The sequence below is a fragment of the Taudactylus pleione genome, unplaced genomic scaffold (genome assembly GCF_031769625.1).
Source record: "Taudactylus pleione unplaced genomic scaffold, aTauple2 ptg000061l, whole genome shotgun sequence".
NCBI lineage: Eukaryota > Metazoa > Chordata > Amphibia > Anura > Myobatrachidae > Taudactylus > Taudactylus pleione.
In genome coordinates this window covers 8,863,562-8,890,047 of record NW_028284463.1, presented here as the reverse complement: position 1 = coordinate 8,890,047, position 26,486 = coordinate 8,863,562, and the positions used below count along the sequence as shown (strand labels likewise).

Genomic DNA, 26,486 nt, shown 5'->3' with positions numbered 1-26,486 from the left:
CAGGGTAACAATCATTCCATAGACTTACAAATCCCATTCACGGTATTGACAAAGACTTATTACAAAAACTAATTCTATATAACCTGGTCTATGATCAGAATGGGAGCAGTATGACTCCTAAGACAATTTATTCATTGAGCAATAAAAAAAAAAAAATAGGTAATTAATACACAACTTTGTGGAGTTTTTCATATCCTATTCACAAAGATAAACTAACATACACACTCCACCTACAAATAGTGCGGACCTCCCAATTTGTAATTTTAAATTTAAACTGCACATCTCTAGTTTTTACATGTATTCATGTCCCATGCATTATTTTAATTTGCCACAGAGCTGTATAAAAATAGGTAAACTTTTCCTTTGACAATGTAATGTGCCTAGCTGACTCATAATGAATTAGACAATTAGGGAAATCTTATAGAATGCAAAATGTGTCTTTCTAACTGAATTTCTTTTACAAGAGGTGCATATTTTATGGTCTGCTAGTAAAATATGCACATATAAGTAAATTCATTGAAGCAATAAGAGCATACTCTATAATACACATGTATCAGGGGGTAGCGGAAAGACCTGATACAGTTTGATATCCATGATACATTACGGAAATTTTGCCATTTTGTTACCTGGGTGCAAACATGAAATCCTGACACAATGCTACCCTAGTGCAATCCTCATTTCTTTTCAGTCTGCTACATGAATACAATTCTGACCTCAGGCTACTACTCAATTGCAATCCTGAGTTCCATGACACTCTACTACTTGAGTTAAAATATTAAAACTCTGCTGCCTTTCAAAATACTTTTATGTTTTTTTTTTATTATCCCAAACAGATGTGCTGTATTATAGATTGTTATAGCAATTGACTTGACAGGAATTTTTTACAACTACTTTAGAGCACAAATATGAATTATATTAACAATAAGAGCTACAATTGTGATATATTTCTGTGCAAACTTTAAAATGTTGTCATTTCTAGTTTATTTTGTAAATGTTAAATCTGCAAAATGTATATATTGGAATTAATATATTGGTCAGTGCTATTAATATGTAATTAAAATTCTGACTATGTTCAAACATATTTGACTCAAAAATATGCTGCTACACAGGAATAAAAAAAAATACTTACTATCAGCGCTTGTACACACGGCTGTTGAAAAACAACACTGGTAAAAACATGGAATAAATCCATGTAGTTTGTCTGTACTTTTAAGGGAGTCTGTGAAGTATAATGTGTCTCAGGGTTTCCCTACAGCACAATGTACTATGTTCTTCATGAGATGTCCTTCAGAGCCCCATTGTCCTTTACTGAGCATTAACACTGCAGACATTGTTGAAGTTTATATTAAACAAAGCAAATGTAACATTTGCTAGAAAATGTGTGTGAGTCTGCAGGACTATTTAATTTGTCTATGTATTTGAATGTCAGCATCAAAGTACATTTATTAGGCTTCAGAATGCACATTAGAGACTTAAAAACAGGTGAATGTGTACAAGTCATTCTTTGCTTTTTCTTATCTTACAAAGACTAATGTTACAGTACTGGTATAATTTAGCTTTAGATGATATCTCCCTCATTGATATACAATTACATTGACCAGGAATGAATCTTAGATATACTACACAGTAGCAGACAAAATTATGCACTATAATCATATTATAGTACTATTCATTATACATATTTCTAACATAAAAGTTAGTTTTTTTTAGTTTCCTTACAAAATGTTTCCCTACAAATCCTTGTTAAAACACATTAGATGTTTACATTTTATGACAAATATTATCTAGTACCTTCCTGTATTGTCTGATAATGTACAGTGTGTGATCTATTACATAATGACAAGCCCAATAGTGCTCTCTCATTATATTTGGTTCACCTACTTCGTGAGTAAGATAGTTGTGTTTTAAAACTGATAAAAATATGAGGATGCAATTACATTCACAGGATGGAAGATAAATATAGTGATCATAAAGACCAGCAGTAAATGTAGTCTATGTTACTGACTCTACAATTCATAAGGATTAGATAATATTTCAATATTCTTCTGCCCTCTCTCATTTAGTCAAACATCTGGGAAAATGTATGTAATATGCATAGAATATCAGAGGCATCTATGGATAGTATAAAAATAGGATGTGATGTCAACAAAACAAAAATGCAAGAAAACAATAAAACAAACAATAAATGATTAAAGTAGTTATGTATCCACTTTTGGAAATACAGTACCATTTATAAATAAACATGTTCCCCAAGTTTAGCATTGCTGGGGACCTTCGCCTTTCCTGAAGGTGAGAGACAGCTACTGCTGAATCACCCCCGCAGTATCAGTTGACATTAGATGACACAGAGAAGGAGGCAATTTGTCTAAGAGAATTCTAGATTATTCATTTGAAAAGGAAGCATGGTGAGATGGGGTAATAGAGTTTAGTTGCACATAATGGAATGTGATGTATATCAACATACTGTATATTGCAGTTAGTAAGTAACCCTTACTGTATAAAAAATGTAAGCATACATTTTATAGCCTTAATATTATTGCTTATTTAGTCAAAGAAAAAAACTGTTTAAAAGTCCAAATTCTGAATTATCCCACAAAAAATAAATCATGACACTTTGCTGATACACATTGTTAAAACTGTTCTATAGAAAATATGTCAAGACATTTTGGTGTCAACTCATTTTCTACCCACTGTACATAGTACATGGTACTGTGCTGATACTGACAGTCAGCTACAAACACCTTAAGTAATATTCCTCATGTCTTCAAGTCTATCTGTGAAATAAATATATAAAAGTTCTGTTGTGTAACATCACTGTGTAATAGATTACCTACCATAGAACATGTCTTGTCTCAGCCCCTGTTTCATGTTAGAAACAGATTATATATATACAGTAAAAGATCTTATACTCTACCTATACAGTATGTTAATGAAAGACCTCCAGGGAAAATTAAAATATTATGTCATTACATTACTGAAGCAAACTGCTCTGGGATAATGATTCACTCATCTGCCTTTAAAAAGTTTACTTTTTCATCAAATTAATTTTATGTTTTGAAAGTTCTAAGATTTATAATGATAATAATATTTAAAATTCTTGCACAAGAATTTGTATACTAATTTTACTATTTCATTTTACATTTAATAAACAGAAAAAAAATAAAAATACAAATATGGTTCATGTCTGTTTTGCTAAAATCCTATTACCAGTCTGCAGTTATGAGTTCCTGACACTCTGCTATCTATGTGCTATGGCCCTGATTCAGAGCCGGATGCTCTGACCAGAGCGCTCGCTCAGAATCAGGGCCCACCTCCATAAATATGGAGCATCCTCCTGGACGCTCGTATAGCTGTGGGTCACTACCCACAGCCTATATGAGCATGCAGGATGATGGTCACGATGGTCTTGACCATTGCGACCATCGCCAGTGCAAGCAGAAGCCTGTGGTTGAGTTTCTCAACCGCAAGGCCAGGAGTGATTTTGGCTCTATCAGAGCCAAAATCACTCCCACTGACATCACTAGTGATGTCAGTGGGGCCGGCTTCTGACATCTGGCAGGCACGCCCCCGGCACGCCCACCAAAGGGGGCGTGCTGTCAATCAACATCGACAGCATGCCCCCTTTGATCAGACACAATGAGCGAAGTGGACAGCCGCTCGCGAGTGGGTCTGAATCAGGCCCTATGTCTAATCCATGTCTCTCAGCTATCAAGGCCTAATCATGATTTCATGCGGTTACACATCTGTATGTGATCTGTCTGTTTTTAGTGTAATGGTGTGTACTGAGGTTACTAGGCAACTGCTTTCCACTCTGACTCAGCATTAATTAAGCAGCACCTGCCCCAACTGACAGCTCTCAGGGCTGCTAGTTCACAATAGGGATGACCATTGACCATCGATGTTTCCAAACATTGATAGTTGCTTGCCAATCTCAACTGCTTTTGTCATCGATGGCAGAGAACCAATGGTTCTCTGGCATCAATGGATGAGCAGGAGTCAATGTTTTTTTTCTTTAGTGACAGGACAGAGCTTAGCCATGTGATGGCTAAACCCTGTCCCCATTTTTCATTGCCCAATGGCCTGGCATGCCCATAGTAGAGGTGACCATCGAGGGAGTGCAAACCATCGATGGTTCACCATTGATGGCTTGTGTGCCATCGATGGTAATCACTGATGGGTTCATTGATTGTGACCATCAAAAGTCACCCCACCGATGTCCATCCCTAGTTCACAGCTGCTTTGATCAACTCTGTGTTCATGCAGTTGTTCACATGATCTCATTCCATGAGCTTATTGGGTGTTACCCACATAAATTAACTCTGTATATTCACTGACCTATCTATGTTAGCTTTTACCTGGACTAGCTCCTGTCCTCTCTGTTCTTGAGGATTGTGTTATTTTATGCGTTGGATCCCAGCCAACAATAAAATTCTTAAATGCTACTGTTTAGTGTCCATCTCCTGCCCTCTGAATTGACATGCTGTGTATTCTGCAGGTGCTTGTAAAGGGTGGGGTTTACTCTGAACCACAGAAGAAAAGGGTTTTCCTTCCAGCACACTGCAACAATATCAGCAAAAAATACTTGAACCCTGCATGATAATAGAAATAGAACTAACACCCAGAACTAGCTACACCAGTGTGGTGCGCCTGGCCCCCGTCTGGAATGGATCCCGGTGCACTCCTGACGCTATTGATACAGTGTGAGTACCGGCTTCACATTACAGGTGACTACAGTTCTCTGGTCATTTGGAATCCTTTTGGCATTTTTGATTTACATGTTCTAGCTGGAAGCATACTGTCATAGTGGACATACACAGAGCTTGCTTGTGGACATTTCCAGCTATTGGACCCTGGAGTGGTCCTATGTTACAACAATTCCACTTTTTACCTACTCATCCACATTACAATATCGTGCCAGTGTAGATACTTATTGTATGTGTTTTATGTATTTGACTGGTCTATTTTTGCAATAAATAATTTGCATTAAATAGTGTGGTCACTTGATTAAACCAGTTCTCCACTCCACTTTTTTTCATATAATTACATATTAATGTACTGCACAATAATAGCACATATATAAATGTATAAGCCGAGAGCTGACTTACCTAGGAGGTACCCCAGAAACCTCCAAATGGCACTATATGGACCAGCACATCCTCCCAATTCTGTTTCCTTTCATGCCTCTCAGAACTGCTAATAAAAAATATAGTGGTCACTCACATCAGCTTAATGATATTGCACAGGTGCTTGTAAAGGGCAGGGTTTTCTCTGAACCACAGAAGAAAAGGGTATTCCCTCCAGCACACTGCAACAATATCAGCAAAAAATTCTTGAACCCTACATGATAATAGTATTTTTTGCTGATATTGTTGCAGTGTGCCGGAGGGAATACCCTTTTCTTCTGTGATGGCATGTATTCTGTTTGTACAATTTGTCCTGCTTGAGACACCATAGCTGCGATTCTCCCAAACAGATCCTCACTTCTAGGCGATAACAACTATGCACTACTAAGATCAAGTTCAGGTGATAACTAAGTCCTAGTGAACACTGTGGTTTTGGGAAAGTCCTCTGTTATTGGTAAAACATCTCACACCATAGTTCTACATAGGGGTTATCAGCCATAGAGAGTGAGGTACATAACACCTGCCACTTTGCTACCAGACTGCAATGATGAGTTCCAGAGAGTCTGCTCTCCATGTACAATCATGAGTTCCTACCACCCTGTTACTTGAGTGCAATCCTAAGGTTTTGACACTCTTCTTCCAGATTGCAAATATGAGTCCTTGCCACTCTGCTATCCTAGTGCATACCTGAGTTCCTGATTATCTACTTTTCATATAATTCTGGCGTTCTGCTACCAGCCACTATTTCAGTGTAATCCTGAATCCCATTATACTCTGATACCCTTGTGCTCCTTTAAATACCTGAAATATTACTATCCATGTGCAGTTATGAGTTCCTCAAACATTGCTACCCAAGTACAAACCTTTGTTCCTGCCACTCTCCTACCATGACACTTTGCTACCCAAGTGCAATCCTTTCACACAGTAGTTTCAATGTGACCCTCAAACTATGGTTCTTGTTTGCTATCTGGAGTACATAAATTTGGCTATCCATGCACAATTCTACATTCTTTCCACTCTGCTACCTTCAAACAAACCTGAACAATATTCAATCAGAAGACACTTTACTACCAGAGTGCAAATATTAGTTTCTCACATTCTTCAATTACAATCCTCAGATCCTGTCACTATTCAAGTACAAGCCTGAATTTAATGTTACTTGACTACCCATGTGCAATCCTGAGTTTGTGACTCTATATTCTATGTGCCCTTTGCACTCTACTATCCATGTGCAGTCCTGAGTTCCTAACACCATGCTACCTGAATGTAATCCTCAGTTTTTACCACTTTGCTACCCAAGTGCAATTCTAACTTTGAAAGACTCTAGTTTCCATGTGGTTCTTGTGCTCTGCTACCCAAATGCAAACCTGGGCTCCATAGATCTCTAATACCTGAATTCGATCCTGTATTCCTATAATACTGCTACCTGAGGGCAAATATGAGTTTCTTACAATCTACTCCCAAGTACAATTCTCAATTCTTGTCACTCTTCTTTCAGAATACAAGCCTAATCTCCTCCTACTATTTAAATTAAATCCTAGGTTTAAATGATTCTCTTATACCTATGTGCTATCTTGTGAATATCCATGTGCATTTATGAGTTCCCTAAATTCTGCTGCCAAACTGCTATCCTGAGTCTGTTATTGATATGTATAACTATTAAGGTTAATGTAATGTGACCCTTTTTACACATTCATCTGTTGTTCAGGTTTTGTGTGTTTCCTTGTACAGTAGTTAGTGCAACATATTTTGCTTTGAGATGTTGCCGAACAAATCTGTGCAGGGCATGTAGTGACAAGTGCAGATACATTTTTATTGAGGGTAAATAGTAAGGTTGTTCTCAAGACACCAGCTGGTGACCTGGTCAGTTCACATAGCTAAACATATCAAGAGGGGAATTCAATTAGCCCCATTAAGTTAACAGGTGCTAATTGATTGCTGGCCCCTATTCAAAAGCCCAACTTTTCTCCTGAGACCCAGGACCCATATTTGTTTCCAGAGCTTTCTCCTTTGGATACTTTCCTTGCTGAGACTCAACCATTACATACTTGTACCATCACTGTTTGCTTCTCAGTGCTGTGGCTTACATGTCACATACAGATTACCACTGGGACTGTTTACCATTTTGCAAACACAGGTATGGACTTAGGGAGTGGATGATGATATCCCTTTTCTTCCATATATCAACATACTACACTACTGCCACACCTGCTGGGGGCTGTTAGTCTAAAAAATAAAATACTAAAGGACATTTTTTGGCTTATTTCAAACCTGGCTTTGCAAGGCGGATTTTATGTATATTTTGCTACTTTTTTTTAAGCTCACAAAGGATTACAGAAATTTCAGATACATGTGAGTTACCAAGTGATATCACGTAGAGAACGCATAGGTACATGAAGGTTTCATAGACTCTATGAGTTAATGCCCATTAACTGCACTTAATGCCCATTTTTAACACTTGTTATAAAGGGGCTCGGGTGAAAAAGGGAGCCAAATTGAAAAACCTTACTTGAAAAAGCCAAAGACTTCCTCCCCTTTTCACCTATGAAAAGTTTTCACTTCTTACTGAATTTCCCTTTTCACGGAACGTAGTCTTAGCTGCCCATACAGGGTTAAACATTCATTTGTTGCCATATCTAAAACCTCCAACAGACTATCCAAGTGATAACCGCTCACCTGGCTGCTCACCTGCTCAGCCTGACCAATTACCTGTTACCACTCCCTATATATTTCCAGACCTAGGAAAGACTCATTGCCTAAACAACCCTGCTCCTTCCTGAGGATCATTCTAGGCTCAGAGGGCCTGATTCAGACCCACTCGCAAGCACATTGCGCTTGCAAGTGGGTCGATGGTGGACCAGTGCGCATGCACGGCGTGCGAGAGCCACGTAGCAAGTGAGACCTTCATTCGCTCTGGAGCTCGCAGCAAAATGGGGCGGCTGTTGATGTTGATCTACAGCTCACCCATTTAGTAGGTGGGTAAAGGGGGTGGCTGAACAAACGGAGGCATACCCGAAGGAACACCTGCCATTTGTGGGCATCCCTACTGATATCACTCGTGATGTCAGTAGTGGACTTTTGGCTTTATTAGAGCCGGAAGTCCACTCGGCATTGAGAGTGCTGAGACCCTACCTTAGGGTCTCCTCACAATGCCGATGGTCGCAATAATCGTGACCATCTCCTGCCCGCTCGCACTAGCTGTGGGTGAGCACCCACAGCTTAGCGAGCAGACAGGAAAAAATAAAAAAATAAAATACTCCCCATCCTGATTCAGAGCGTGCGCTAGCAAATAGTGAGCAGCTCTGAATCAGGCCCAGTGTCTCCTGTGTTTCCAGAGCTTTCTCCTTTGGATACTTTCCTTGCTGAGACTCAACCATTACATACTTGTACCATCACTGTTTGCTTCTCAGTGCTGTGGTTTACATGTCACATACAGATTACCACTGGGACTGTTTACCATTTTGCAAACACAGGTATGGACTTAGGGCCTGATTCAGAGCCGCTCGTAAGCGGCCGCTCATTCGTTCAGAAAAAGGGGGTGGCTATTCAAATGAACCGTTCGCTCCTTGCGGTCTGTTGCCGCCTCCATGTCTGAACGAGCGAACAAAACATGCGCTCGTTTATTTGTTAAAAACGCCCCCTGGCCGCATGCATCATACGTCATGTCCGCTATTTATTAGATTAATCGAGTACATCGAACAGCGTATGAACTGCTCGCTATTCTTGTGGTTGGTTTTTGCTACCACTATATTGCGAGCAGTTCTGACTATAAAACAACCAAGTGACGTGGTCAATGACGCTGCTGTATTAATTATGCACACCCATAAAACGCCTGCTTTGACCTTTAAGCATGCCTGCGTTCTGATCTCCACTCCCCGTTTTCAAGCACTGTTACCACCCACATACGCCGCCTCCTGTCACTCAAAATAGCAGGCCTTCGCTATATAGCGAGCAAACGATTTTCGGCCGCACTGACTGGTTCGCGCATGCGTATTATAAACCGTACGCATGTGCAGATGTGTGAACATCGCTCGGACCGAGTGTACTGCCGCTTACGAGCGGCTCTGAATGAGGTCCTTAGGGAGTGGATGATGATATCCTTTTTCTTCCATATATCAACTTACTACACTACTGCCACACCTGCTGGGGGCTGTTAGTCTAAACAATAATATACTAAAGGACATTTTTTGGCTTATTTCAAACCTGGCTTATGCAAGGTGGATTTTATGCATATTTTGCTACTTTTTTATAAGCTCACAAAGGATTACAACCACATTCCAAGACTTTTATAATTTGCAAACACCTTTTATTAATGAGGTCTTAATGTGTTTGATTCTGGTGGTCTATTCATATGTTTTTTATTCTTTATGTTTATGTAATGTGATTTTAATGAATAAATATTTTGATAACTAGGGGTATTTAGCTGGTAGATGGGTGTCAGTGGTGCAGTGTCTAAGGTGATCAATCAGGGTCTACACATCTTTTCAGGTATAAATAAAAGAAAAGTGTTTTACTCATCAGCATACTGTAGAAAGAAGATAACAAATGCCTAGCCCCTTTCACTTCGCTCCTGACTACCTTTGGGTTTAAGTCTGCAAATAAATGTCCAAAGTCTCTCTCTGCTCCCTGCAGAGTAACACTAGGATATTTATCCTGGCCTGGCTTGGCCTCTGGCCTCTCAATTGTCAGCTATCCTGACACAGGCTCCAGCCTGTTATTTAGCTGGCTGGCTGCCACAGCCTCACAGTTGTAGTCTCAACTCAGTCTTTTAGAGGTTTCAGGTTCTACTTACCTCCTGTGGGTCGGAACCCCAGCTTCCTAGCCACCAGTGGCTTCCCAGAACACATTGGTCTCCAATTGCAGTCCCACCTGGACTGTCTGACTGCGCCAGCCCTCCCTGGGCTCTGACCAAAGGGCAGTCCAAAGTTGTGGCAAAACTCAGTTTATCTTCCCTGTGTGGGTGGATACCTCCAGACACACACAGAATACATAATAAGATTTGACCAACTGTACCCACGTTCCTTTAATTTATTGACAACTGTATCCAAGACATCTGGTAGATCAGTGGCATCGCTGGTTATGCACGCCACCCTGAGATATCTGTGAATACAGTAATCCAGTCTTTAATGGCTTTGGATGATGGCTATTAGCTTCTAACAGGGTATTTCTTTCTATTGGATTATAAAATACAGAGGTGGATAATTGCCCTTCACAAAGTTGAACTCTAACAACCTAAAAAGGGATAGAATCCCAACTGGTTTGATATTTACATTTGATTGGAGACAGAAGTTGATTAATCTGTTCCATCATAATGCCAAACTGTTCTTCGCCACCATTCCACAACATAAAGCAATCGTTGATATAGCGGATATACCAACAATATGTTTACTAAAATCAGTATTAGTAAAGAAAAATTCTTGTTCTTGTTTGAACATGCAAAGAGATAGGGGGGCAAACCAAGGATCTCCAAAAGCACGGGTTGGTCGCTCTTGCGGCATTCATCAAGTGCCGAATTAGGGATTTTTTAAACTATGATATGGGTATATCCATAAAATTAAGAAGCCAAATTTCAGGTATGTTTGGTAATGGGAGACCAGTGACAGTTATAGATAACCTCCGTGCTATTTTCCAAAAGTCAGTCAACTCCTAACATTGCCACCAGATGTGGAGCGGGGAGTCCTGAGTTCTATTACGTCGCCGACATAGGTCTGATAAATTTGGAAACATCTGATGGATGTACACTGGGCATCGACACCACCTAGAGAGGATCTTATATTGAGTCTCTAAAACTTGCAAAGAAAAAGAGCTAGCAAATGTCAAAGTAAATATCCGTCACCAGTGCTCATCAGTCAACTCCCCTGTCCGTTCTACCTGCCAGCCATGTACATAAGAAGGCAAGCCTACAGTTGGGGTAGCAAGACACATCTGATATAGTAAAGAGGAGCTGTTAGTCCTGTGTTTTATTACATCGCCAACATAGGTCTGATAAATTTGGAAACATCTGACACTGGGCATCGATATCACCTATAGAGGATCTTATATTGAGTCTCTAAATCTTGCAAAAAGGAAGAGCTAGCAAATGTAAAACTAAATATCCATGACCAGTGCTTATTAGTCAACTCCCCTGTCCATTCTACCTGCCAGGCATGTACATAAGAAGGCAAGCCTACAGTTGGGGTTGCAAAAGAAATCTGATATAGTAAAGAGATAAGATGTCTAGGTGGGGCCTCAGCCATGCAGAGAGGTTCAAATTTGGTAAGAGTCCATCTGGGGCTATCAGTATTGAATTAGAGAATATAATGCCAAAGCTGGAGATAAGCCCAGAATTAATGAATGTATGAAAACTTTTGCACAATACTGTATATGTAGTATTTAAAAAAGAATGCGCTCAAAAGGACCTTTAAAATAAAACTTACCTAAATGGAAAATAAATTTTAGCCCAGGACATTATGTCATAGTTAATGAGAGGTTCAGGAACTGAGCTCCTGCTGAAAAAGAGCACTGTATACCTGATACCAGTATACAGTGAGATACAGTATATATTACCAGCATTCATAACAAGACAATTCCCAGGGCAACAAATTTGTTACTTAACTACTTTATTGAAAGGCATAAAATTCACAATATTCATTGTGGAGGCGACATTGATCAGAAATATTTTACTGTATGCAGATGCAAATAACTACATAACTGGGTGGGCAGTTCGTAATAAGCAGTGGGGCACCAACTAAGAGTAATGTTTTGGCTCAAGCTGGGCAGGTTTGTGGTGTCTTCTTTAACTTGATGATTAAAATGATATTTGGCTGGCACTTAATATTCTCCGTCAATGAGGATCAGTGTAAAGGTCTTTCTTCAGTAGGTCAATGCCTACTTTACAGTAAAACACTCTGTATATTTACAAATACATGTGAGCCTCTGAATCCAGGCATATGACCATGCAAGACAATGATAAGACCATAACAGACTGTATTATGGCTACAGCTCAGATAGCATTCTTTACTGCTCAATGGGCAGTTCTTTTTTGTGAGACCATAAATTGGTTTGATCTATGTACATGGATAAATTAAAGTGGTTAAGTATGAATCAATGAGGAGTTAGCGTCTATGCCACTATTCTCTGAAGAGCTCTAATGATTTAATTCTTTGCATAGACTATATACAAAAGGATTTACAATAGGGATTACTGTTGTATACAGCACACTCATGATTTGCTCTAGATTATTGTATTTTTCTGATGGTGGCATAAAGTATACAGATATACCATGAGCATAGTACATGATCATGACGATGAGGTGGGATGAGCAGGTGGAGAAATTTTTTCTCCTTCCAACCCTTGATTTTCTATTCAAATAACAGTGATTATTTTTTTTGTATGACATCACATTGATGGGGAATGGACAAAGGCCAAATAACACTATGTTAACATACATGACAATATAAATCATATTGTGCCAGAACAGGATATATTAATCAGAGCTTTAGTATCACAGAAGAAGTGATGAATGGTGACAGAATGACAGAAGGACATTTTAAGAACTGAAACTACCCACAACATTGAGTTTAAACATGCACATAGCCAGGTCATCGTTGCAAGCAGGATACAGATCTTCTTGCTCAGTATCTGGTGGTAGTGTAATGGATGACAGATCGCAATGTATCAGTCATACGCCATCACAAATAAAAGTGTAACTTCTGTGGTAGAGCCTATAATGAAAAAAAATATCTCAGTTGAACATTGTGTGAAAGATACTGTGCTATTCTGAGATTGCAAAATGTCTAGCAGTTTGGGGACAGTTATTGTTGTGTAACACATATCTACAAAGGACAAGTTACAGAGTAACAGATACATGGGGGTGTGTAAACACAAATCCAAACATATTACTGTAATTATAGCTGTATTCTCCAGGACTCCAAACAGATATATTAGGAAAAAAACACAAAAAATTAGGGGTTCATCACCAGCTTTCATTAAAAATGGCAAAATGTGGAAATTTATAATAGAAGTGTGGTTCATTAGCAGGGCATGCTGGTTCTAGTAGTGCTATTTGGAGTTCCCAGGGGTGACTCCCAGGGAAGCTGGCTCTGAATTTGGATGCATTTATGTATGTGCCTTTATCATGAGGCCTTTCATTTGCCAATATATATATATGTGGGTGTAGGACACCGCAGCTACTCTGGCTGGGCCTCCTCAGGGCATCACCACTTAATACACATAGTTCATTTTCACATCTCCTTTTATGTTTGTGTTTTATTCATGTAATTTTTTCACATATATTTTAACCTCTTTTTCAACACTTATTAACTACTAGCACACATCTATACTTTACACTGCACTGTCACTCTTTTTCCATTTTCATGTGATGCCCTGGGGGGGTCCTGGGCTGGACATTTTTTGGGGTGCTCTGCACCCCAGACATGAACACCTTAGTGTTAGGGACTGCTAGTGACAGAGAAGCCGTGATGTGGCCTAGCAGATTCCCATGTATTTGCAAATGCATGCAACCAATATCTCTGAAGTTCTATTACAATATAATGTTCATATATTGTTGCAAGTATAATTCAGTGTGCTGAGGAACAATAGGGGGGTAAACCCCCCTCCCTTTTTTACCTAGAACATGTCATGTCCCAGCCCTTGTTTTATGTTAGAAACAGATTAGATAAATATAAGATTTTATACTCTACTTATACAGTATGTTAACAAAAGACCTCTGGGGAAAATAAAATATTTCATTATACTGCTAAAGCAAACTGCTCTGGGATATTGATTTCCTCATCTGCCTTTAAAAAGTTTACTTTATCATCTAATTAATGTTATACTTTTAGAGTTCTGAAATTTATAATAATAAATATATGTGAGAAAGTGTGTCGGTCTGTCCGTATTTTTGTCCTTTATGCACAGCCAGAGTTTTGGACCTAGCTTCATCAAATTTGGCATTGTGGTGTAGCTAAACCAGGATTAGGTTTTTGCCTAGGATTGAACTTCGTCAGGGCCACACACTATCACACAATTGCTAAATGTGGGGACACCCTTAAATTATATTGGCTTCGGGGCTGGCTTCAGTGGAAAATGGCAGTCTGCCAAAAACCTGTGAAGAAGCTACAAAAGTATCATTTTAACCTCAGTCTAAGCCAACTTGATGACTCATGCAAGTTCATTATAAATCCAAAGCCTCTGAGGGTGATTCAATTGGGCGCAAGGTATATTGAGGTAAAAAACCTCTCACCCAATTTTGGATTAATAAGTGCATGCGCGCTCCAGATACCCATGGTATCCAATTTATAAAAAGTGGTTGCAAGGTTTTTAGAGCTGAAAACCCCACGATGCATAAAAAATAAATAAAAAGATCCTCACTTGCCCAGGGGTTTCAGATGGCCTCTGCATCTCCTGAAGGGCTCCCCTCCATCTTGTCACTGGGGAGGGGGCCTGCAGGGAGTCACAGGGGCTGCTGGGAGGCACCTGGGACTGCTGGGTGGTGCAAGGCCTGCTGGGAGATGTAGTTCTCCCAGAACCAGCAATAGGGGGGAATACACTCACATGGGGTGAGGGGGGTCACAAACACCAGGGGTCATTCATGCACACACACACTAATATACACTTACAAACACTCACAGACACTCACTGACACTCATATACTCTGATGCATAAGACCCAGTTCCTGAATTAGCAGCCGCTTGTTGGCTGGTGGCTCGGGCTAATGACAGAAGCTATGAGGGGTCTTCTGTCATTAGCTGGGTAGTGATGTATGTGGTAACACATGCATCACTAAATGTCCATTCTGGTCCAGGGTCTCATTTTGTTATTTTACCAAGACCCCTGGATGCTACAGATAACATCGTCAGGATTTAGGTGAGTATAGAATTTTTTATTCACAGGTACAGCTATGGATTTCTACTTGGAGAAGGGGACAGAACATCTGGCAGCAGGTAAGTATGTGTGAGCAAGTTAGGTGTGCAATAAAGTTTTACTAACTATGGTGTGTGTGTCCTGTGGTTTTTTAACTATTTTTTTACAGAGGGGTACAGGTGCTGGCCACCTGCTGGCACTTGTAGTTCCACAAGTACCAAAAGACAGGCACACTGGCACCTGTAGTTCCACTTTAAAAAACAATAGTAACATTATAATATCCCCATTATTACTCCTGCACACACTGCACAGTGGTGCAGGTAAGAGCCCTGGGCTTTAGCTTAAGCCTTGAGTGCTCAGGAGAGGGGGACTCCTTTATTGGGGGGTCCCCACCTCCCCAGAGATCTCCAGCTTGGGTTGGCGGGCTTTGGGTGATAATGCTTTGCCCAGGGTGACCCAGTGAAAGGGTCCTTTGGCTATGACATTACACCCTGGCTGGATTTGAGCCAGGTGCTGGTTTTAAAAAAAGGGGGAACCCTATGCAATTCCCCCCTATTTTTAAAACCAGGACTGGCTCAGCAGCCCAGTGCTGGTTGCTAAAATATGATGGAACCCTACATGTCTTTTCCCATATTTTGTTTATGCTACTTGAATGTTATCAGTTTTTGTCACATTGCAACCCAAGTGCAATCCTGAGTTTGAAAGACTCCAGTATCCATTGCTTCTTGTGCTCTGCTACCCAAGTGCAAACCTGGGTTCCATAGAACTCTGATACCTGTAATCAATCATGTTTATAACCAAACTCCCACCCAAGTGCAAATATGAGTTTCCTACACTCTACACCCAAGTACAATCCTCAATTCTTCTCTCTCTTCTTTGAGAACACAAGTCTGCACTGACCAGTGGTGCAGGGAAGTGCCCTGGCTTTAGCTTAAGCCTTGGGTGCTTAGGAGAGGGGCACCCCTTTATTGGGGGATCCCCACCTCCACTGAAATCCTCGGATTGGGCTGACCAACTTGGGGTGATAATGCTTTGGCCAGAGTGACCCGGTGAATGGATCCCCTGGCTGTGGTATTACACATTATTTAATTATATGACGCTTTACTTCTAAAGTGTAGGAATGGCAACATACCATTCAACAGTACTGTACTTCACATGTACTTCAAGTTGTCTTCAACAGTTTTTTTACTCATTACCAGAGTTGTAAAGAGATACACACAAACTTTTTTTTGTCATAAACTAAACATTTTTTCTTTCCTCATGTAAGGGGATGTTCCTACCTTGCCCTCTACCTCTGCCATTCCTGGTGCAGGCACTTCATTTTGGAGTAGATGACACATATGTTGATGGTGAACTGTAGGCAATACTTTTAGATAAAGTCCACACAAGATGTAGGCGTGCCAGCAAACCATGGTGCAACTGTGAGATGGAAGCAATACAGACCCAGTTAAGCCCTGTAGTTCCCAAAGGAGGGTAATTATGCTGTGTTCATCTCCTGCTATCTGCATGGCAATATGGTTGCTGATGCTTCAAAATTTGGCTGCTGTTTGTTTCTGCAGCAGGTTGCTACAATACTGTAGCACTGTAAATATGAACATACCTGAATGGATTTTATTTGCATCATAACCATTATAATTAGTATCAGCACTTAAACCCACCCAATGTTAGGTGGAAAAGATCAGTTCCCTTATGCATGCCTCAAACATACATGGAAGACTAACTACAAATCTACAACACTCCCGCAAGATGGATCTATTCCATGTGTTAGCATGTTAGCCGCCCAGTTGCCACTCAGAAATGCTCATTTGATGGACAGAGTGAACCGGCCACACACAGAGCAAACTGCCAACTCTTGTACTTTCTGTGAAGGAACGTGTGCTTGGAGCAGCACATGCACAGTCTGCTGATAAACATTAGAAACGTCTACATTTGAACTTGCATTCAACTCGCAATAAAGCCTACTGTATCAATAAATGTCATTATACTGTATGTAAAACTGTATACCTGAAAAATGCTGTTCTTGTGCAGCAGAGCGTTTTCACTCTTTCAAAAGAGGGCACTGGTGCCTCGAAAAAAACAAACAAACAAAAAAACACACTATTATACAATATCAAAGAAAATGTGCTGGTCCATCTACTGATAAGCAAAACAAATAATAGATGTAATTAATTTAAAAAACAAAAACACAAAAATTGCAAATATCAAATTGCAAAAATATATATCATGCACATAGGTAAAGGAACCTCAGTGAGTCCCATAGAAGAGACTGGAGGTTTCCACAGGTCAAATTATTCCAATATGTGCTTTAGTCCATTTCCAGATCCAAATATCATATCTCTGGATTCAATTATAGTAAGATTAGTGCTGTAGATGTTAAACTGAAGCAATGCTAATCGATATAAAGAAGGGAATTCAACATATGTCTCTACAGTCATACATAAGTGTGATCATCTCTTTAATAAGCAACAGTTAAAGAAGTAATATATATGTCACAGGCAGTAACAATAACTCCATATGCTTGTTAATAGGCAGCCTTACCTGTGAAGTTTTCCATCTCCGACTGAACTTAGTAGACTGTCTTCGTGGGTATTTTCAATAGTAATGTTTATAATCCATGCTCAATTGGAGTGCATTCAGAAGCTAGGCCAGCATGATTCCTCTTCAGCCACCTGACACATTCCTCCACTATCGATGACATTACACACATGTGGACATCTGAACATCACACCCATATACTATATTTGAACATCTCATGCTAAAACCATGGACATTAATATGGACTTCGTACACCCTTTTTTGCTATAATGGCTTTCACTCTTCTGATAAGGATTTCGGCCAGATTTTCAAACATGGTTGCCTGGAATCACATTATTCAGTCACAACAGAATTAGTGAGGTTGGACACTAATGTTAAGATGCATACACAATGGGCGATGTGTCCAGTGAAGGACATCAGCGGAGGGCCTGGCAGGGGTGCCAGCATCGGTAAGTGCATACACACTTGCCAATGCCAGCAACGACGAATGACACCAGGTCCATGTTGCATTCGGCAGCATGACATTGCTAACGATATCCCCAGATTGAGCTGCATATTCAGACTACTAGGGATATCGTTAACGACTCGTGGGAGTGAGCATCCTCCATCATTTACTGCTTACACACTGAATGATATGAATGATATATCGTTCAACGATATCATTATTTTTCATATCGTTCACAATTATCATCCAGTGTGTATGCGACTTTAGGGTGATGAGGCCGAGCTCAATGTCTACAATCTAATTCATAACAAAGGTGTTCTATGGAGTTTAGATCAGGGCTCTGTGCAGACCAGTAAAGTTCTTCCACACCAAAAGATAATAAAGAATGTAAAAAGGTTTAGTCGATGAAGCCATTTTATGTCTTTTAGGTGGATGTGGTTTTCGTACAGGAGACCCATTTTAATTAGGTGCTCTTCTGAAATTTTTTAATTCTTCATATCTCCATATGTGCTCAAGTGATAATCCACAGGGGAAGACAAAAGGAGTTGCAATTATTTTTTTCTAAGAGACTCCTGGTTTCTGAGATCACTTCCCATATCTTAGAGGTGGGGCGGGGCCTTATTGTAAAAGGAAACTGTTTAACCAAGACTTTACATTTGTTAACCTATATGCTTCAAACCAGAGTCAGCTGGCATTCTTCAGGATGACTTAATTGAATCGTTTCAAAAGGGAATATTGGTGTTAGGTGGAGACATTAATTGGATACTGGAACCAACTGTTGACTCCTCTATCATTGCTCCTAGGGTCTCTTTCAATTGCCACCATCAGGTAAGACAGCTGCTCCATCTCCACCAGATGGTCAACACATGGCACATACAACACCCTACTGACAGTGACTATACCTTAAACTGGACACCACACCAAACATACACACACACATAGATTATCTCTTTCACAGACACAGACATTTGCATCTTTTACATAGCTCTGATATTGTGCCAATTACCTGGTCAGATTTTTCTCCGATCTCTTGTACTATATATGTCCCTCACTCCTTACCCAGACAATGGACATGGCACTTGAATGAGTCTCTACTTCAAGACCCTATTTGAAAGGCTCTACTAGAAGCTGCATCAACTGATTATATTGTACTTAACGATTCCCCTGACATCTCTAAAGTTACATTGTGGGAAGCATATAAATGTTTCACTAGAAGTAAGTGCATTCAAATGGAGACCCTTGTTAAACAGCAAAGGTGGTTTGAATGTGGGCTCTTTTAGATATCTCTAGCAAAACAAGAAGACCTGACAGTGCTGAGACAGGCACTTAACAATTTAGACATGAAATGAATATATTTCATGTTTATTCCATTAATTTAGACAGGTCCAAATTGGCCCTCCGTAAATGCAAGCATACATTCTTCCACTGGGGAAAAAAACCAGGCAAACTATTAGCTCATGTGCTCTTCAAAATGCAGACATTGACTTTTATTACCAAACTTAAACATAATACAGGCTTACTTGACCATCTTTCAGCGGATATAGCCAATATTTTTTGTACATATTATACCCAACTATATAACTTGAATCCTGACTTGTCTGATCCCGATTTGCAGGGGCTTACTAGACGAATAGATGACTACTTACAGTCTGTTGATTATCCTAGTCTAAAAGAGTAGATAGTGCTCTCCCTAGAGAGTCCATTCGCCATTTAAAATAGCGGGGGCATTACATAAGGGGCACCACTACTATGTGCTCAATGTAAGGTGCACTGCCACTGTGGGCATTGCATAAGGGGCACTACCACTACTGTGGGTCACCTCATAAGAGGCACCACTGCAGTAGGCATTATTTGTAAGGGGAACTACTGCTGTGGGCATTGTATAAGGGGCACAAATGTGGGCAGTGTGTAAAAGGGGCACTGCTGTTTGCCATACATGAATAAGGGACACTACTTTGTGGTGTAATGTGAACCAAGATTGTGCTACTGTGTGGTGTAATTTGAATTGGAAATACTATTGTGTGACCACTCCCCTTTCTTTTGAGACCACGTCCCTTTTTCCAGGTGCACGCTGTCCCTATATTGAAAAAGCACAGGGGGGGCAGTGACTTCCTCCACTTCTCTAGGACTACTTTAAGCACTGGGGAGAATTATCAAATATTTAACATAGTAAAAGTGGATACATTACCCTTAGCAACCAATAAGCTTCTGTCATTTCATAGACTATCCTAGATAAATGTCAGTTAGAAGCTGGTTGGTTACTTTGTTCATCTACTCCACTTTATATCTCTCATAGATTGTATACATACATACGGTACATCTAACCCAAGTAATTTCTCAGAAATGTGGCTGTATTTTCATAGGAAGCTGACACTTTTAGTATATATATATATATATATATATATATATGTAATTAAAGTCTATCATTTATAATATTATTATAACTATTAATTTATTTATCATGTTATTTGCACTAAGCACTATGAGCCTATACTTGTAGGCTAATTGTAGCTGTTTATGTAATTATTTAGCATGGGATATGAAGATGGAAAGATAGAGAATACTGGATCTAGTGCAAATCACACTGGATATGGACATCTATGGAACACAATGCACTGTGCAGAATGTGAACCTTAATGCATTGACTTTCCACTGGATGGGGATCTCTCTTAATTGACCACCCTGGATATGGGATTTAATGCATTTGGCAAGTCTTGAGATGGACATCAATGACTTCCTCTGGACTAGAAATGGATTTCAGCATATTGATCTGGATTGGATGTTTACCTTGAGATATCAGATGCAGAGCTACATCCATGCCAAAGCAGAGGACTAATAATATTACTAAATAGTGTATTGTAGTTTTTGTGGTTCACAGGGGTTTTAAATGGTAGGGTTGCTACCAGCCTTCCCCTTCAACCCAGCTCTCTCTAAGCACCTCTGCTTCCTAACCTTCAATGTTTTCCTGTGCCTTGATCACATGTTTAATGACATCTCATTTCCAGGTGCTAACATGCACTTACCTCCCCCTTTCAAGAAACCCTCTCTTGACCCCCTCCTCTTTCTCTCTCTCTCTTTCTCTCTTACTATAGCTCCATTTCTTCACTCTCCTTTGCTTTCAAAATTCTTGAAAGACTAGTCTTGAAATATCTGACCCACTTTATCTCCTCCCACTCTCTCATTGATCCTCAGTAAAGTCACAAATGACCTAATCCTAATAAACAGACCACTTTTCCTTTGTCATACTGCAGTCCTTGTATGAAGTGGTTTATTATGGATGCTTTGAAGATACTTTCCTGGCACAGTCACATGAGTGACTGCAGCCAGCTGGACTTTCACTGGCATGATTGCATCCTATGTTGTCTGCTGCTCCATCCCCTGGTGTTTTTAAAGAGTTATTCTGCACATGATCTCTTCTCCTTCGGGCCCCTCAGCAGTGAAGTAGCTGTGTATGACTGCCTACAACACCACAGAGTTTGCACTCCACAAAGCCATGTGAATGGGATGGGATGGGGTAGAGTGGGGGTGGCTGAGGTGACTCAGCAGATGCCAGGACCATTTACTAGTATTGTACATATAAACCAAGTATTTAAAATGTAGAATTGAAAGGGCAACTCCACCCAAAGATAAAATATTATTTTAAGTTTTAAATATTAAATTGTATTTGGATACACTCTTCACCAGATCCACCAGATCCACCTAGCTGTAATAGTTCCTAGACCAACTTATCTCGGTCCTATAATAGAAACAAGCCAATTGGTTATTTTTGCCATTACTATAACATTAAACAAGCTGATCTATAAAAGGAGACATCATTGGTGTGAGGGGTTATTACAACTAGCAGATCTATGGATGGTTCCTGCAAATAAAAAATCCAAGGTAGAATTAATTTAAAAGAAAAATGTATATGAACTAATTTGTCCCTACAGCTCTTCTTTACATATTTCAGTATTTGTTACTAAACTACTTTATTGATGGACATACAGTTCACAATATTCAATGTGGAGGCGACATTGATCAGAAGCATTTTGCTGTTGGTTATATGCAGATAATAGTAAATAAATAGTAATAGTACATAACAAGTGATGGGGCACCCACTAGAAGTAGATTTTTTGCTTTAAGCTGAGAGCTGGGAAGGTGGGTGATCTCTTCCTTAACTAATTATTACAATTATATTTTCAGCTGGTACATAATATTCTCAATCAATGAAGATCAGTCAAAAGGTGTTTTTTTTAGGTGGTCCATGTTTACATACCAGTAACACACTTTGTAGATTTCCAAATACCTGTGAGCCTCTGAATCCAGGCATATGCCCATACAAGACCATGATAGGACAATATGGGACTGAGTTATGACTACAGCTCTGATAGCATTCTTTCCTACCCAATGGCCACTTCTTTTTGTATGAACCAGCCATCAACCAGGACATTTACCAGAACATTTTATTATTATTATTATTATTATTATTATTATTATTATTATTATTATTATTATTATTATTATTATTATTATTATCCTTTATTTATATGATGCCACAAGGGTTCTGCAGCACCTTACATAGTACAGAAACAAATGAGCACACAAGACAACAGTTATTAACAGTACAGACAATGCAGGACAAGTACACAATTTATAAACAATGCTGCATAACACCTAAATAAGCAGCATGGTGTCATTAACCAAGTTTTAGGTGCCATTGTAAATGAAAGTAAAAGTAAGGCAAGAAGAAGCACGTGAGGGAAGAGGGCCCAGCTCACGAGAGCTTAATTGTAAAGGGGAGGGTCAGACAAACAGGGGTGACACAGATGGGCTAGATAGTGAGGAAGGAGCATAGAGTAGTGGAAAGCATTGAGGCAGAAATGGGTCTTGAGAGCCCATTTGAAGATTAAGAGCCAGGAAGCCAAGTGATGGAGGAATTTGAATGAAGGCCAGGAAGACAAAAAAACAAAAACAAAGGCCAGCTACTCGAAAAAGTTGGAAGAGGCAAATGCCATGAGTGTCGAATAGAAAGAATGAGATGGAGGGTTCAGTAGGTAAGACTTGGTAGGAGTGACCCAATGATAGCAGGACCCCAAGACCACCACCATGGAAACCTCCAGGCAAGGGTGTGTGAGAGAATGTGAGGCCCCCAAAGGAGATAGCTGCAGGAGCAGTGGTCTCAGATGGGTAAATCTAGGGCTTGGTGATGGCAATGAGAATCAAGACATTGCAGATGAAGTGCTCATGAACGGGGACCAGTTTATTATAGACACAACTGGCTTTCCAGAGGGAACAGGAGAGAGGGACAGAGTTAAGAGGCGAGAGGAGAATGAGATTATTAGGGTTGATGTAGTGTGGAGGTGATATTGATCTAGAGCAGGGGGATAAGGAGTGTGGGGGTATGTGGCTTGCTTCTGAATGAGGAAGGGTGACAGCAGGTGGTGGGTAAGGTGGAGGTTTAGTGTGGTGTGGAGGGGAAGAGGACAGGTAACTTGGAGAAAAGAGAGGGTGCAGGGTTTAGTGGTGGTGTAACAGGACCATGGTGGAATAGAAGTGAATAATACTGGAGTTGTGGGAGATGCAGTGGAGAGACTTATATGTGATGAAGAGAGACAGAGGAGGGGAAGGAGGGGGAGAATGTAGAGGGGACTACGGATGGAGAAAAGAGGTGAAAACTTGTGGTAGAGGAGAAAATAATGTAGCAGCTGAATGAGGGAGGAGTAGAAGAAAAGAGACATAGTGTAGATGAGGCAGTTGGAGGGGGGAAATGGAAAAGTCAGTAGAAGTAATGAGTGTGTAATGAGGGAGCAGTACAGTTCAAATGTCAAAATCAGAGAAAAGGAAGAACAGTGCTGGAAGATATAAAGGCACAACTACAAAAGTATATTATAAACAAAAAAGGATTTTAGAGCTGTTAAAGTTGCAAGACTTTAGAATTAGTATAAAGTATGATTATAAAAAATGATATAGGTGTGAAACAATGGTAGATACTACAGTGGTATAAAGATAAATTGACAGTGGTACTGGAATGATTTAAACAGTATAGAGAAGAAACACAAACATACAAGAATTAAATGTTCAGCAAGCAGGTAGTTGCTTGCAATGCTGAATCAGGGTGTTGGCAAAAGGTGTGTCCAGGTTATATTGAAAGCTGGTGGCTGGAGCTGAGAAGATCCTTTGCAAATTTTTCCAAGTTATAGAGAGTTCTTTTAAAATGTTGTCCTCCTGTCTTGCTCCTGTCTAACTCCTGACTAACTCTTTAAGTTATGCTTTACATGTAGTCCCACTTAGAAAGAAACCCCACTTTGAAAAAAAAACCTATGCAGCCTTGTACAAGCCTGCAGCCTTGTAACCTACTGAGTATATAGTTAAGCATAACATGTGTAGTCACTGATTGCACCCACCCCCAATAACCTCAGCCACACCAGATACAAGTCATAAAATTCTAATGCAAACAAACAGAGCCAAAACAGCATCCCATGAATCTAGGAGATAATATTTAATTATATTGTCAGATCTAAAGTAACTCTGAAGTTTACAGATATTAATTAAAGACAATATACCTAGAAAATCAGTGTATTCCAGACAGCAATGGTATTTCTATAATAGATGCCTGGTGCAAATAGATGTTGCAAACATGGTTTGATCTATGGAAATGGATACAGGAAAGAGGCTAAGTATGAACAAATGAGGAGTTACCAGCTATGCCACTAATCTTTGAAGAGCTCTAATGATTTCATTATTGCGTAAACTATATACAAAAGGATTTATCATGGGGATCACTGTTGTATACAGCACACTCATGATCTGCTCTAGATTATTGTATTTTTTCTGATGGTGGCATCAAGTATACAGATATGCCATTAGCATAGTAGATGATCATGACAGTGAGGTGGGATGAGCAGGTGGAGAAGGCTTTTCTTCTTCCATCCCTTGATTTTATATTCAGTATAACCTTGATAATCTTTTTGTATTTCATCACATTGATGAGGAATGGACAAAGGCCAAATAACACCATGTTACCATATAGGACGATATAGAACATGCTGGAGAAAGAACAAGAAATATTAATCAGAGCTTTAGCATCACAGAAGAACTGATGAATGGTGACAGAATGACAGAAGGACATTTTAAGAACTGAGACTATCCACAACATTGCGTTTAAACATGCACAGAGCCAGATCATCGTCACAAGTATTATGCATATCTCCTTGCTCAGTATCTGGTGAAAGTGTAAAGGATGACAGATTGCAATGTATCGGTCATACCCCATAACAAATAAAAGAGTAACCTCTGTGGTGGTAGCTATAACAAAAAAAATATATCTGAGTTAAACATTGCATTAAAGATACTATGTTATTCCGAGATAGCAAGATGTCCAGCAACTTGGGGACAGTTACTGTTGTGTAACACATATCTACAATGGACAAGTTAAATAGAAACAGATACATGGGGGTGTGTAAATGTGAATCCAAACATATTACTGTAATTATAGCTGTATTCACCAGGACTCCAAACAGATATATTAGGAAAAAAACAGTGAAAATTAGGGGTTCATCACTGGCTTTCATTAAAACAAATGGAAAAATATGGAATTTTATAACAGACGTGTGGTTCTCCATGAAATTCTGTCACCAGTCTGCAAGACAATAATTATAATATATTCATATATAATAAGGTATAACTTATAATAGTGCCCACTCACCAAATGTAAAGATATGGTATATATTTACAGGATGTTTTCTTAGAGATGTGCTCAGACGCCCATGTTTTGGTTTTGGTAAAACCACCCTCAAGTGTTTTGGTGCGGATTCAAATTAGTTTTTATGATTTCTTTAAAATTTATAAAAATTGATAAAAACATAAAATCATGTAATTTAGAACAGTTTACATGAAATCAAAAACCAAGATTTGTTTTTTAAATCCAAGTTCCGAACTTACAGCAGACCTAAGCAGGGTCTCGTTTCTACTTGAAACCCTAAAAGTGATCCAAGCTGGGACTCGGCTTGACTTGGATCCCCTCAGTTCAGTTGTGTTAATTTATCAGGAAAACTAAACTTCACATCTATAGTTTTTACATATACTTATGTCACATGCATTATTTTAATTTGCTACAGAGTTGTATAAAACTAGATAAACTTGACATTTGACATTGTAATGTTCCTTGCTGACTCATAATGAATGAATTAGACAAATTAGGGAAATCTTATAGAATGCTAAATATGTCTTTCAAACTAAATTTCTTTTAGAAAAAGTGCATATTTTTTGGTCTGCTAGTAAAATATGAATATATAAGTAAATTCATTGAAGCAATAAGAGCCAATTCTATAATACACATGTGTGAGGGGGTAGAAGAAAGACCTGATACAGTTTGACATCCATGATATATTACTGAAATTTTGACATTCTGTTACCTGGGTGCAAACATGAAATCCTGAGACAGTGCTACCCAAGTGCAATCCTCATTTCTTTTCACTCTGCTACATGAATACAATTCTGACGTCCTGCTGCTCCTCGATTGCAATAATGAGTTCCATGACACTCTACTACTTGCGTTAAAA

The 26,486-nt window shown here is 39.4% G+C and overlaps 1 pseudogene; it reads right to left on the bottom strand.

Moving 5' to 3' along the window:
- Positions 1-24,627: 24,627 nt before the first annotated feature.
- On the bottom strand, positions 24,628-25,547 carry LOC148534997 (olfactory receptor 1M1-like; annotated as a pseudogene).
- Positions 25,548-26,486: the final 939 nt, after the last annotated feature.